The following is a 13,193-nucleotide window of genomic DNA, read 5'->3' as shown; positions in this document are numbered from 1 at the left end:
TATGCACCACTGACCTGGAGTTTTAATGGTATTGATGGAAACCTCAGCATGGAACAAACATTGAAATGACAGCATGACTTATCTCTGAAAGGGCAGTGTGTGTAGGGCCTGTGGGAGGTGAGTGGCTCATGAGGACCCTGCCTTCATGCAGAGATCAGGCCATTCATGGATTAATAGGTGTGCTCAGGAGTGACTTTGCTATCAAAGTCAACTCTCTCCAGCGGGACTGCTCTGTCTCATGATGGCCTCTTCTATGTTAGGATGTAGCCCAAAGACCCTCACCAATGGTCAAGCACATCCCCAGGCCATGTTCGTGGACGTTCCTGTCTCCAGCACCATCAGCTAAACAAATTTTATTCCTTTTTTATCTTTGGTACTGGACATTGAACTCAGGGGGACTTAACTACAGAGCAACATATCCAGTCATTTTCTTCAAATCATTAGGATTTTCTATTTTCGGACAGGATTTATCCAAGTTACCTAAGGGTCTCCCTAAGTCATAGCAAGATTACAATTTGCGATTGCCCTGCCTCAGCCAACCAGGCAGCCAAGATCGTAGGCATGTGCCAGGCACCTGGAGACGTTTTATTATTTAGAAAATTCAACCTCCAGGTTTTTTTATTTTTATTTTTTAATTGTAGATGGACATAATAGCTCTATTTTATATGTTTAGTTTTTTAATGTGGTGCTGGGGATGGAAACCAGTGCCTCACATGTGCTAGGCTAGCACTGTACCACTGAGCTACGTACGACCTGGCCCTCTAGGATTTTTATAGCAACAAAAAAAAGTTGCCTAAGATACGTGATTGATATACCTGTCAGCTCTATAGATTTTTTTTTTCAAAATTATCAAATACGTTAGAAATAAAGTCAAACACACTTGACTTTTTCGTTTCTCTGATCTGGTGTTAGCTCTGAGAAACCGCTGGGTAAGTGACACCAAGCAAACAATAAGGGAGTGCACAAGGTAGACTTGCAAATTAAATTCCCCAAAACCAGAGCAATAATGTCCTCTGAGGATTCATGCTTTCCTTTAACTGCAAATGGAAAACAAAAACCAGAAAGGAATGGGAGGCTGAAGCAAGAACACCAAAAGATGAAAGCCAGCCTGCTCAACCTACCTCAAAATTCAAAATTAAATCTGGTCGTGATGACACAGGCCTGTGATCCCAATGGCTCATGCCTGTGATCCCAGCGGCTCAGGACGCTGATACCCGAGGATCCTAAGTGCAAAGCCAGCCTCAGGAAAAACTGAGACACTAAGCAACTCAGGGAGGCTCTGTCTGTAAATAAAAAAATACAAAATAAGGCTAGGGATGTGGCTCGGGAACCTTGAACTCAGTCTTTGGTACATCCCTTAGGAAAAAACTGAAATTTAAAAGAAAAAAAAAATTAATAACAATGAAACAATGCAAACCAAATAGACACCATTAAGAATATTTTCCAAAAATGGAGGCAAAGCTCAAGTTGACGGTTCCCTGGTGACTTTGTCTCTGGCTGGCACTCGTACAGAAAAGAAGGGCAGAGAAGAGCTCTCAGGATCCAGGCTGGTGGCCTTGGCTGGAGCACTCCCACCATCCTGAGGGAACAGGTAGCAAACACTGTGCTCCACTGAAGCCTCCTTCCCAGGAGACCTAGCTGTTGGGGAGGATCTGGCTTTTGTGGAGCAAGCTGCAAGAGGCTCGGGCTGCCATCTGGGCCTCCTTGCCTTCTCCCGGAGCCCTGAGGGAGACCTGGGCAATGGTGCTCTCTCAGCAAAGAACCTGGACAGCCAGGGTTCCTCAGGGGACCAGTAGCAGCCAAGAGGTGGTGTCACAGAAGTCTTGGGGCCAGGGCCTTGGTAGGAATCTGTGAGGACTGGACCAGAGAAACCCTGTCAGAGGTTAATGCAGGCTACTGGGGGCACTTGCATGGAGTTCCTCACCTTAGAGCAAGACACAGTATGACTCAGACCCACACCAAAGGCTCAGCAGATGCCCACATGCCGCATTCTTAGAAATGCCAGTCTCCAGAACCATGAGGCCGAGAAATATCTACTCTTTACAATTTACTGGGCTTCAGGTATTTTTGTCATGGCAACAGAACCTAGACCAAGACACATCACCATGTGCACATTGGCTCTCTGGAAGACATACACATTGACACGTTGGATTCCCAACTTCTTGTGTCCTAAAAAGAACATAAAACAAAGGGAACCCTGTCATTTCTCTCACCTGGTCGGAGCACTCACAAACTACAGAGGGAGGAAGACTGAGTGCAGTTCAACTCAGAACAGACTGAATGAGCAGGGCCCCCTTGAACGTTCCCTCAGAGAGAGGGGAGGCCCAGGGGAGGATGGCACTCAGGCCTTGGTCAGAGTTCAGATGGAGACCAACAGGAGACAGGAGCTGGAAGCTGCTGCACTGGCACCACAATTTCCAGCTGGTCCTGGGCAACACGGCAAAGCCTGTCTCGGGCAGAATCACGACAGAAACCAAGCCATTGGGAACCAAAAGCCACAAATACTGAAAAAGAAAAAGCAGCCTTGGGAGCTGCTTCCTCAGAACTGGGCAAGGGCCAGGGCGGCCATGTCGCCTGGTGCCTTTGTCTGGGTGGCGTTTTTTGAGACAGCCAGGGCGGGAGAGGCGCGCTCAGGCCCAGGGCTGGTGGCCATAGCTGGAGCTCTACCGCCACCGTGCGGAACCAGTTTCAAGACGCCCTGCGCCACTCCAGCCTCCTTCCCAGGAGGCCTCGCTGTGGGGGAGGATCCACGTCTCAAGGAGCGAGTTCCAGGCGGCTTGGGCTGCCCTCTGGGCCTCCTGGCCTTCTCCCGGGGTCCTGAGGGAGACCTGGGCTCTGGCGCGCTCTCAGCAAAGAAGCTGGAGCGCCAGGGACCCCAGGGGACTAGCAGTGGGCAGGAGCTGGTGTCACAGGAAGTCGTGGGGCGGGGCTTGGATTCGGAGCTGTGTGGACTGGAGTTCCAGGTGGCTTGGGTTGCCCTCTGGGCCTCCTGGCCTTCTCCCAGGGTCCTGAGGGAGACCTGGGCTCTGGCGCTGTGTGGACTGGAGCCGCAGGACCCACAGAGGGTTAATGCAGGGAGGTCGTAAGGACGTGCTAATTTCCCAGAAACAGCTGCCAGGGGCAGCTCTTTTGGAAGAACAAGAACCTGTGCCCTGCTCTAGCCTGCCCCCCCCCCCCTGGCCCCCGTAGGACTTGCCCGGCCTTGCCCCCACCTGCCCCGCCCAGCCCCACCTGCCTACATTTTTCTCTCAAATGCTGTATGTGAGGTTTTCGGGAGGAGATCCTTGATGCATTCTAAGTGAACTTCTGCATAGGCTCCACCAAATAACAGCTCTCGAAATGGAAGCCTTCTGGGTGCTTGTCTCTAGCAGATCGGCTGCACTGCAAGTTCTTCCAATTCTTCTCTGCCCTCCCCTTCAGGCCATCCTGGCCTCCAGACAATGGGGCCTGCCTGTGAACTACTGGACACACTTCTGCGGCCGCCCTATGGCACCCAAAACTGACCTGTCCTCGGGCTCCACCTGGAAGCAGAAAGGATTCAAGCACAATGGCATGGTGACTTCACATAAGGGACTGCTATCTCTTGGTCCATGGGACCTGAACCAGAAAACAGTATCCACAAGGGCCGGCATTATCCTTTGCAGAGGGTCCCTCAGTTGGGGTCCACAAACTTGAGCCCCGAGGCCCCGCCCCTCAACTTCCTGTGAGAGCATCTCTAGGTTGCTGGGAGTCCCCTCTGTGCCCCTCTTTCTGCAGGTTTAGGCTGAAGTGCCACCAGTGCCCAGGTCTCCCTCAGGGCCCTAGGAGAAGGCAAGGAGGCCCAGATCTGAGCCCAAGGATCTTCCAACTCCCTGCCTGCCCGATCTGCCCAACTGCTAGGCCTCCTGGGAAGGAGGCTTGAATGGCGCTGGGTGTCGTGAAACTGTTCCCGCACGATGGCAGTAGAGCTGCAGACATGGGCCACCAGCCCTCTTCATGCGCGCTCTTCTCCCGCCCTTCTTGTCTGAAAAAACGCCACCCAGAGAAAAAGGCTCCGGAAACCTGGCTCCCTTGTCATTTGTCCTCCACGTTGGAACAAGCTGTCCAGGATGCTTTTTTGTGTGTGTTGGAACTCGAAGTGAGATTTTCAAAAACTTATTCATTTCTTAATATCGAGACAGGATTTTTCATGTTGGCCACACTGGCCTCCGATTTGAGACCTTACTACCTTGGCCTCTAGCAGGAGACTGCTTTCAGGTTTCATCAGTAACTACACTGAGGCCTGAATCTCTGATGCCCTAACAGGGCCTTTTTGATGTGCTCTGTTCCTGAAGCCCAGGCCAGGGTGTGCAGCTGACCTGGGAGCGCCCTCGGTTACTCACCTGAAGCATTGGGAGGCTTTTCTGTGGCTCATCAGCCACTGAGAAGAGCCCTTCCTTGCAATTACTGAGCCCCAAAGAGTGGGTTTCTTTCATGGACTATAAGCCGCTTGTGGATCCTAGGGCGCCCCCTCTACAGCTGGATGTGAGCCCTCCAGTGGAGGTGGACTACTATCTCTTCCCTAGTGCCCTGTACTTCCAATAAGAGAAGATATCCTACAGAAATGAGTTTTTAATATGCAAAGTGTTAACATTCTGGAAAGGGGTCATTCGTTCAACATTTAAATAATATCAAAATGAAAACTGTACAACTCAAGAAAATTAACCACCTCTGATGTTTGTCAAGGAAGAGCTCGAAAAGAAAAAAAGGCTAATGCAGGCTCTTGAAGGTCCCAGCTTTGTGTTCTTGGTCCTTGGAGCAAGAAGAAGCATACCCTTTCTTTTTTTCTTTCCTTTCTTTTTTTTTTACCTTATATTTAGAAATTTATAACTTAAAATACTTAAGAAAAACAATGATTTTAGTTACCAGCCTCCGCAGGTAAGAGTGAAAAGAAATTTGCTCCAAATAAGTAGAAGAAGAAAATAAAGGGGTGAAAATTGGTATTAAAAATCAAGGCAGGGGCTGGGATATAGCTCAGTTGGTAAAGTGCTTGCCACGCATGCACAAGGCCATGGGTTCAATCCCCAGAATCACCAAAAAAAAAAAAAAAAAAAAAAAAATCAAGGCAAAAAATAACTACAAGGAGGGCTGGGGTTGTAGCTCTGTGTTAGAGCTCCTGCCTAGGATGTGTGAGGCCCTGGGTTCAATTCACAGTATTAAATAAATAAATAGGACTACAAGAATTACTATAATCCTTAGCAAGACTGAAGTGAAAGTAAACAACTATTAGCAGAAACAAAAGATGCCACAGATGTTAAATGTGAGAAAATATCCTGAACAACTCTGTGTATGATACGGGGAATTGAACTCAGGCGTGCTCTGCCACTGAACCAGACCTGCAGTTCTTTTTCTTTTATCTTGAGACAGGGTCTCACTGGGTAGCCCAGGCTGGCTGAAATTGTGATTCTCCGACTCTAGTGGCACCCCCCTCCTCCATAGAAAATCTTAATTAAGCTTCTCCAGAAATCTTCACCAGAATTGAGTTCAGTATGGTTAAACTTCCTATTTGCTTTGGTGTATCTTACTTGGCCACTGACCTGAAAGAAATCACCACTCCAGGTGCTGAATGCCCCTTTACTAGTTTTTCACAAACATTTATGGAATATCCAGTATAGTAGTTTGCACAGTTTTGCAAAGTGTAAAAAAAAAAAAACAAAAACCCCACAGATCCGTAGATGTGTACATTTCAAAGATAATAGAAGAGGATACTAATAGGGTTCCATGATAACAGCTGGCAGGGGGAAGAGAGGGGAGAAGAAGCTCTCCCCTTCTCAGGTGCTGTCCTTGAAGGGTTAACTTGCCAAGAACAGTGAAAGAAAAAGCTGTTTTGTGTGAACTTCTACAGGCTGTGACCTTCTGAGCCCCTTCCCTTACACGCTGGGTATGAAGTTCTGAAACTGCCTGAAATCGGGGTTCAGGGCACTGATAGATTACAGTGAAAGCTTCACCCTCTTTCTGACCCTGGCTGCAGCCAAATAACCCTGCTGCCTGTTTCCTGTCTGGTGTCCTGCCTCATGTGTCTCCTACAACACTACCTCCACGTGCTAAGGTGCGAGAATTTCAGGCTTGTGCTACCATGTACGGCCATTAAGAAATTTAACAACTTACTCGAAAGGAGCAACTTAAAAAAATAAGTTTTCCAAAACCGACAGAAGAAGAAAGAAGCAGGTATGGTGGCACACGCCTATGATCCCAGGAGCTCTCCAGGCTGAGGCAGGAGGTTCATGAGTTCAAAGTCAGTCAGCAAGTCACTGAGACCCTGTCTCTAAATAAATACAAAAAAGGGCTGTGGATGCGGATCAGTGCTTAAGTGCTCCTCGGTTCAATCCCCAGTACAAAAAAGAAAGAACAACAACAACAACAACAAAAACCAGAAGAAGAAGTGGAAAATCTGAATACACTGCATATACTGATGATATTCATAACTGAACGGAATTCATGGTTTAATGCATACCTTAAAACCTGGGGATATAGATAGCAAGTCAAGGGATGCCCTTTCTTGATGTCACTGTGCACATGGATCCTTCCTCGCAGTGTGAGAACAGCAAGGACAGGTCTGATCTGGTAGCACCTCTGTGCTTTTTTCTAGTGTCCATCATTACCCAGGTTCCCCACCAAGACTCTGCATTTGTGCTTTGTTTGTGCCAGAGGACACATAGAGGTTGGGACGTCAAGCTTGAACCTGCCCCCTTGCACCTCCCACGGGCCCTAACTTCCTCACCTGCAGGGGTTTTAGTGCAGAAGAGCTCTGAGCTCTGAGCTATGGGCTCTGAGCACTACGAAACTCTGTCCTCAGGATGGTAGTGTTGCCCCACAAGACAGAACTAGCCTTACCTCAGGTACTCACTCTGCTTCCGCTCATCCAATGAGGGGAAAAAAAAACAATTCCAGAACAGAGGAAACACCAGAAACTACGGCTGCCTTCCCTGCATTTTGCTCTTTTGAGGAAACGTGTTCCACTCCTAAAATTTGGCTCTTTTTTTTCCCCACTGTTACTGGGTTTCCCGCCAGTAACACTTAGAGGAAGAAAGAGAGAGAGAAAAAAAAAGGATAAAATTAAAAGTGATATTGAAGACCTGAGCCACTCACCCCATGGCACCTTCTCTCTTCCGCAACTCAGTTTCCATGTCACAAGTCTTCCCCTTTCTGCTCCTCACTCAGTGTTGTTTCTACAGCGTTTCTTCATGGTATCCACTTGTCTGGGGCTCTTGGAGGCAAACCTCTGGCATCCTTGCCTAGGAAGGAGTTGGAAAATGTTTACACCAAGGGCTCAGGGAAGCAGCAACATAGGCCCCAGGACACTTGGGTGTCAGCCCAACTCACTTCCTTCCCAGGCTCCCTGGACTCCTATTCCATTGGGACCCAGGCTCTAGGCTAGGTGGGCCCAGGAGGAGGCCTCCCTTAGGTGCAGTCCTTACACGGGGGGTTCAGAGAGCTCAAGACTGAATGCTCTACAATCCCACCAGCAGTGACATGTGCATGGGAGGGACCATCAATTCTTCTCCTACAGTTGAGAGATGTTCTCTCACGACTTCATCATCTGACCCTAGAGCACAAGCGTTTTTTCATATCACAGAATGGCCTGTGACAGCTTTCCCTGGCTTTACCCTGCATGTCTATGACTGCTTGTCACCTACAGATGGGTCATGTCTTTTGTCTTTGGTAACTAGGACATGAAACTTGCAAAGGATTCAGAAAGCAGCCATGTTCTGACTGAGAGAAAACCACCATCATCAGACATCATGTAGAAACACCCATAATGTTTTGCTTACTCAACTCCAATTTTCCTCAAAAATTCTGGGTGCTAGAATGTTTCCAGATAATTGCAACTATTTTCTCTTATTCTGCTAGCTGCCTCTACACATTTTTGGTCAGCCCCTTTGAGGCAAAAAGAGATGACTTCCTGAGCATCCATCTGTCTTTTATTTCTGCTTTCAGCATTGTTTTCAAGAAACCACTCCCAAATCCAAGGATGGGAAGACTTATACCTATATGTCCCTCTAAACTTGCATAGGTTTGGCTTCTATAATAATAGCATTGATACATTTTAAGCCAATTTTTTACAGAGGCTCCACCAAATAACAGGTTTCCAAACTTAGGTTTGAGTTGATCCTCCTGGGTGTTCTTGGTGCTTGTGTCTCTAGCACAGTGGCTGCACCAGAAGAACTTCCAGTTCTCTGCCTTCTCTTCTGACCACCCTAACCCTTCGACAATTGGCCTGCCTGTGACTTACTGCACACACATCTGATGTGGCCCTGTGCCACCTAGAACTGTCCTGCCTTTCTATTCCACCTAGGGGCTGAAGGGATCTGAGCACAACACCATGGTGACTTCACGAAAGGCATTGCTACCTCTTGCACCAAGGAACCTGAACAAGAAAGAAGTATCCACAAGCGCCTGCAGGATCCTTTCAGAGTTAAGTGCACACAGCTTGGCATCTAGGCCCCGCCCCATGACTTCCTGTGGGACCACTTCCTGGCTGTCCCTAGTTAGCTCTGGGCCCATCCTCTGCAGGTTCTGAGGTGAGGGGGCGCCAGTGCCCCGGTCTACCTTAGTGCCCTAGGAGAAGAGAAGGGGGCCCCAGATCAGAGCGGAAGCCTCTTAGAACATCCACCTGGCCATATTTGCCCCACAGCTAGGCCTCCTGGGAAGGAGGGTTGAATGGCGCTGGGTATCTAGAAACTGTTTCCGCACGATGGCAGTAGAGCTGCAGACATGGCCACCAGAACTCATCCTGACTGCCCTTCTCCCGCCCTTCCTGTCTGAAAAAAACGCGGCCCAGAGAAAAAGGCTCAGGAAACCTGGCTAGCTTGTCTTTTGCCCCTGGTGTTGGAACAACCTGTCCAGGATACATTTTTGTTTTGGAATTTGGATTGTAATTTTCAAAATTTTGCATTTTGCTCAATTCGCGGAAATGTGTTCCACTCTTAAACTTTGGCTTAGTTTCCATTTGATATCAGTATGAGATCCAACATACAAGCCCTGGGTTCTGAGCCAGTAGCACAGAAGCAGAGAGAAAAGGACAAAATTAAAAACAAAAAACTTTAAGGACTGGGCTTTTGGTTTAGCATTAAAGCGCCTGCCTAGCACATATGAGGCACTGGGTTCGATTCTCAGCACCACGACACAATAAATAAATAAATAAAAATTCTAAAAAGTCAAGGTGTGCATCTACAACTAAAAAAAAAAAAAATGGAAGAAAAACAAAAACCATTAAGACCTCAGCCACTCACCCCATGGGCACCTTCTCTCTTCCAGAACTCAGTTTCCATGTCACAAGTCTTCCCCTTTCTGCTCCTCACTCAGTGTTGTTTCTACAGCGTTTCTTCATGGTATCCACTTGTCTGGGGCTCTTGGAGGCAAACCTCTGGCATCCTTGCCTAGGAAGGGATTGGAAAATGTTTACACCAAGGGCTCAGGGAAGCAGCAACATAGGCCCCAGGACACTTGGGTGTCAGCCCAACTCACTTCCTTCCCAGGCTCCCTGGACTACTATTGCATTGGGACCCAGGCTCTAGGCTGGGTGGGCCCGGGGGGGGGGGGGGGGCTCCCTTAGGTGCAGTCCTTACATTTGGGGTTCAGAGAGCTCAAGACTGAATGCTCTACAATCCCACCAGCAGTGACATGTGCATGGGAGGGACCATCAATTCTTCTCCTACAGTTGAGAGATGTTCTCTCACGACTTCATCATCTGACCCTAGAGCACAAGTGTTTTCCCATATCACAGAATGGCCTGTGACAGCTTTCCCTGGCTTTACCCTGCATGTCTATGACTGCTTGTCACCTACAGATGGGTCATGTCTTTTGTCTTTGGTAACTAGGACATGAAACTTGCAAAGGATTCAGAAAGCAGCCATGTTCGGACTGAGAGAAAACCACTATCATCAAACATCATGTGAATCACCCATAATCTTTTGCTTAGTCAACCCCACGTTTTCAATCCATAGATACAAAGTTGTATATCACGAGATACTACAATAACGTTGCATTGAAATTTGACCGTGTGATGCCTTGTGCTTAGACACCATATTTTCCCTTCTGATTATTGGGGAGTGTTTGGCATACTCACAGCATATTTGAAAGACTTGGCTTAGCGGAAGGTTTAAAACCTTCACAAAGTTCTCATATGTATTGGCTTGGTTTCTACAAAATATTTCACGTTTATCAACAGTTTTTCCCATAAAACCCTTCAACAGATCTATGTGTGCATGTGTGTGCGTAGATCTATATAACATATATGCTTCTTTGAATAATGCTCTCCATATTGTATTAATGTATAAATAATTACATACTAAGACAATATTCAGTTTTCAAAAATTCCTACTTCCAAGACAACGAGGCAAGGAAACAATAGTCGACATCTCTCCTATTTGGACACCAGGATATATGCCACCATGGCACCTTGCCAAGGAGTGTTCCCTGCGCTCACAAGTAGCTATCCACTTTCATTAAAGTCTCTTTATTTACATGGAAATAAAACTAAAGATATAAATGCCTTGCCCAAGATTGTCATACTGCATGACAATCCTCCTAATAGTGACCATCTGACACACAAATACACAGCTTTAAAAATGCTGCGTTTGCTTATGAATGCATGCACCCACACATTGAACATTTGTGTTTCTCTGAAGATAAAGGGCACCCTGTGTCATTTCACGCAGTCTGCGGCATCACTGCACACCACTGGCACATATCCACTTCCGTATCTATTTTGGAATGCTTGAAATTTCATACTTTCGCTACAAGAACTTTCAGGAATCACAAAGTGGAAAGCCTATGGCAGGGATATCACAGGGAGCCAATCCCACTTCCAAAATGGGTATAATCAGGCGAATCTTGGCGAAAGGAACCCTTGGACACACTTGGCGGGAGGGTATGTAAGCACAGCCACAGTGGAGATCAGTATGGAGGTTCCTCCCAAACAGGGACAGGAACCACCGTTCCAGCCAGCTATAGCGTTTTTCTTTTTGAACCAAGGGGTTATAAAGTCGGCACAGTATTGTGGTACATGCATACCCATCTTGATAAGAGCACAATTTACAAGTTATGGAACCAGCTACTTCATGGATTCTGAGTGTCAGAAAGTTTCCAGATAACTGAAACTACCTTCTCTTATTCTGTTAACTCCATCTTCCTGCTGTCAATCCTGTCCTTTGAGGGAAAAGGAGAGGACTTCCCCACCATCCATCCTGTCTTCTCATAGTTCTGCTTTCATCACTCTTTTCAAGAAACCACTACCAAATCCCAGAAGGGGAAGATTTATGTCTATATTTTCGTCTAAAATTGCATAGGTTTGGCTTTTATATTAAGAACGTGGACACACATTTAGTGAGTTTTTGCATAGGTTCCACCAAATAACAGCTTTCCAAATGTAGTTTGGAGTGTTGATCCTTCTTGTTCGTGGTGCTTATTGCTCTAGCACATCGCCTGCACTAAAGAGTTGTTCCTACTCTCCTCTGCCCTTCTCTTCAGGGCTTCATGGCCACCATACAATTGGGTCTGCACGTGACTTACTGGAAACACATCTGATGCTGCCCTGTGCCACCTTCAAGTGGCCTCTCCTTTTTGTTCCTGTCCCGGGGGACAAGGGACTCAAGCACAACAGCAAGGTGACTTCACAAAAGGGAGTGCCATCTCTTGCTCAAAGGAACCTGAACAGGAAATAAGTATCCACGAATGAACATACTAGTGGATTGACTCTGAACCATGTGCAGCCACAGGAAGGAGAAGTACATATATTTGTGTACTATATGTCCAAATGCATTCTACTATAAAATAAATTATTTAAAACAAAAAAAGGGAAAGAAGGAAAGAAGCATCCAGAAGCACCTACATTATCCTTTTCACTGTGTCCCTCAGGCCCAGTCCACACAGCTCAACATTGAGGCCCCGCCCCACAACTTCCTGTGGGAAACACCTCCTGGCTGCTCTGGGTCAAATCTGGCCCCTTGCTCTGCAGGTTCTATGCTGAGGCCGCGCTAGTGCCCAGGTCTGTCCCTCAGGGCCCTAGGAGAAGGCAAGGAGGCCCAGATCTGAGCCCAAAGATCTTCCAACTCCCTGCCTGCCCGATCTGACCAACAGCTCGGCCTCCTGGGAAGGAGGCTTGAATGGCGCTGGGTATCTAGAAACTGTTTCCGCACGATGGCAGTAGGGCTGCAGACATGGCCACCAGCCTTCTTCATGAGCGCCCTTCTCCCGCCCTTCCTGTCTGAAAAAACGCCTCCCAGAGACAAGGGCTTAGGAAACTTGGCTCTCTTGCCTTTTGCCCTCTGCGTTGGAACAAGCTGTCTAGGATGCTTTTTGTGTGTGCTGGAACTGGAATTGAGATTTTCAAAAACTTTTTCATTTCTGATTTTGAGAGGGGATTTTGCAGATTGGTCAGACTGGACTCCAACTTGAGATTGCTTTTGAAGCTAGATTTGCAGAGAGGTAATTAGCGTAGTTAGGTAAATCAGGTGTAAATGTAGAGTAAGATAAATAAAATGGAGGCCATTGTAGAGAATGGAGTCCAGGAAACCAGAGCAGCACTTGGGGAAATTGAAATGTTAATGTCCCCAAGGCCCAGAGCCTAGCCTAAGGAAATGTTCACGCATCAGCTGGCAGCAAACAAGGGAGTGGTAATCTAGAGCTGCCCAAGGCCCTTCCTGCCCAGATTACCCCTCAGCCCACCTATATCTACCACCTTTTGGGGCTTCCCATCTGCATTCTGTCACTGAAAGATAAAGGGAAACAAAGGACATAAGTGTAGGAAAGCTGAAAGAAGACCTTAGCTAGGAAAAAAAAAAAAAAAGGGAAGACCTTGCTCTTCCAGGGATTTGCCTTTTGGGTCCCTTTTTGCCTCTGGGGAGAAGAAACCTATACAGAGAAGAAACCTCTGCTGTCCTTTAATACAGCTTCTACTTTCCACTCTAAACTCGCCTAGGCTTGCTTCTCTGGTGTTGTACTTCAGCATTTGGGGAAGCAAGGTCTTGGCACCGGTAAATAGTGGTAACACTTTCAGGTTTCATCAGAAACCACGCTGGGGCCTGGATCTCCTCTTCTTTCCTCAGGAGCCTTGTCCTGGTGGAACTTCATTTTCCACAGGATCTCGTCCATTCAGGTGTGGCTTTCTGTACTCAGTGTTCCTGCCCCTGGAGATGACACAGCATCAGAGGATAAATCCCTGGGATGAAAGC

At 47.4% G+C, this 13,193-nt stretch overlaps 1 long non-coding RNA gene across 2 annotated transcripts in view; it reads right to left on the bottom strand.

Annotated features, from left to right (window-relative positions):
- Window positions 1-13,193, bottom strand: part of LOC144250798 (uncharacterized) — a 45,793-nt gene that overhangs the window by 18,467 nt on the left and 14,133 nt on the right. For both annotated transcript variants that reach the window (XR_013342573.1, XR_013342574.1), the window contains exons 4-6: window positions 9,252-9,398; window positions 7,108-7,253; window positions 1,122-1,283 (exon numbers count right to left, since the gene is read on the bottom strand). This is a non-coding gene — a long non-coding RNA (uncharacterized LOC144250798). The remainder of the gene's footprint in view (window positions 1-1,121; window positions 1,284-7,107; window positions 7,254-9,251; window positions 9,399-13,193) is intronic.

The sequence above is a fragment of the Urocitellus parryii genome, chromosome X, assembly GCF_045843805.1.
Source record: "Urocitellus parryii isolate mUroPar1 chromosome X, mUroPar1.hap1, whole genome shotgun sequence".
NCBI classification, from domain to species: domain Eukaryota; kingdom Metazoa; phylum Chordata; class Mammalia; order Rodentia; family Sciuridae; genus Urocitellus; species Urocitellus parryii.
The sequence above is the reverse complement of the archived record's forward strand: the minus strand, read 5'-3'. Positions and strand labels throughout refer to the sequence as shown.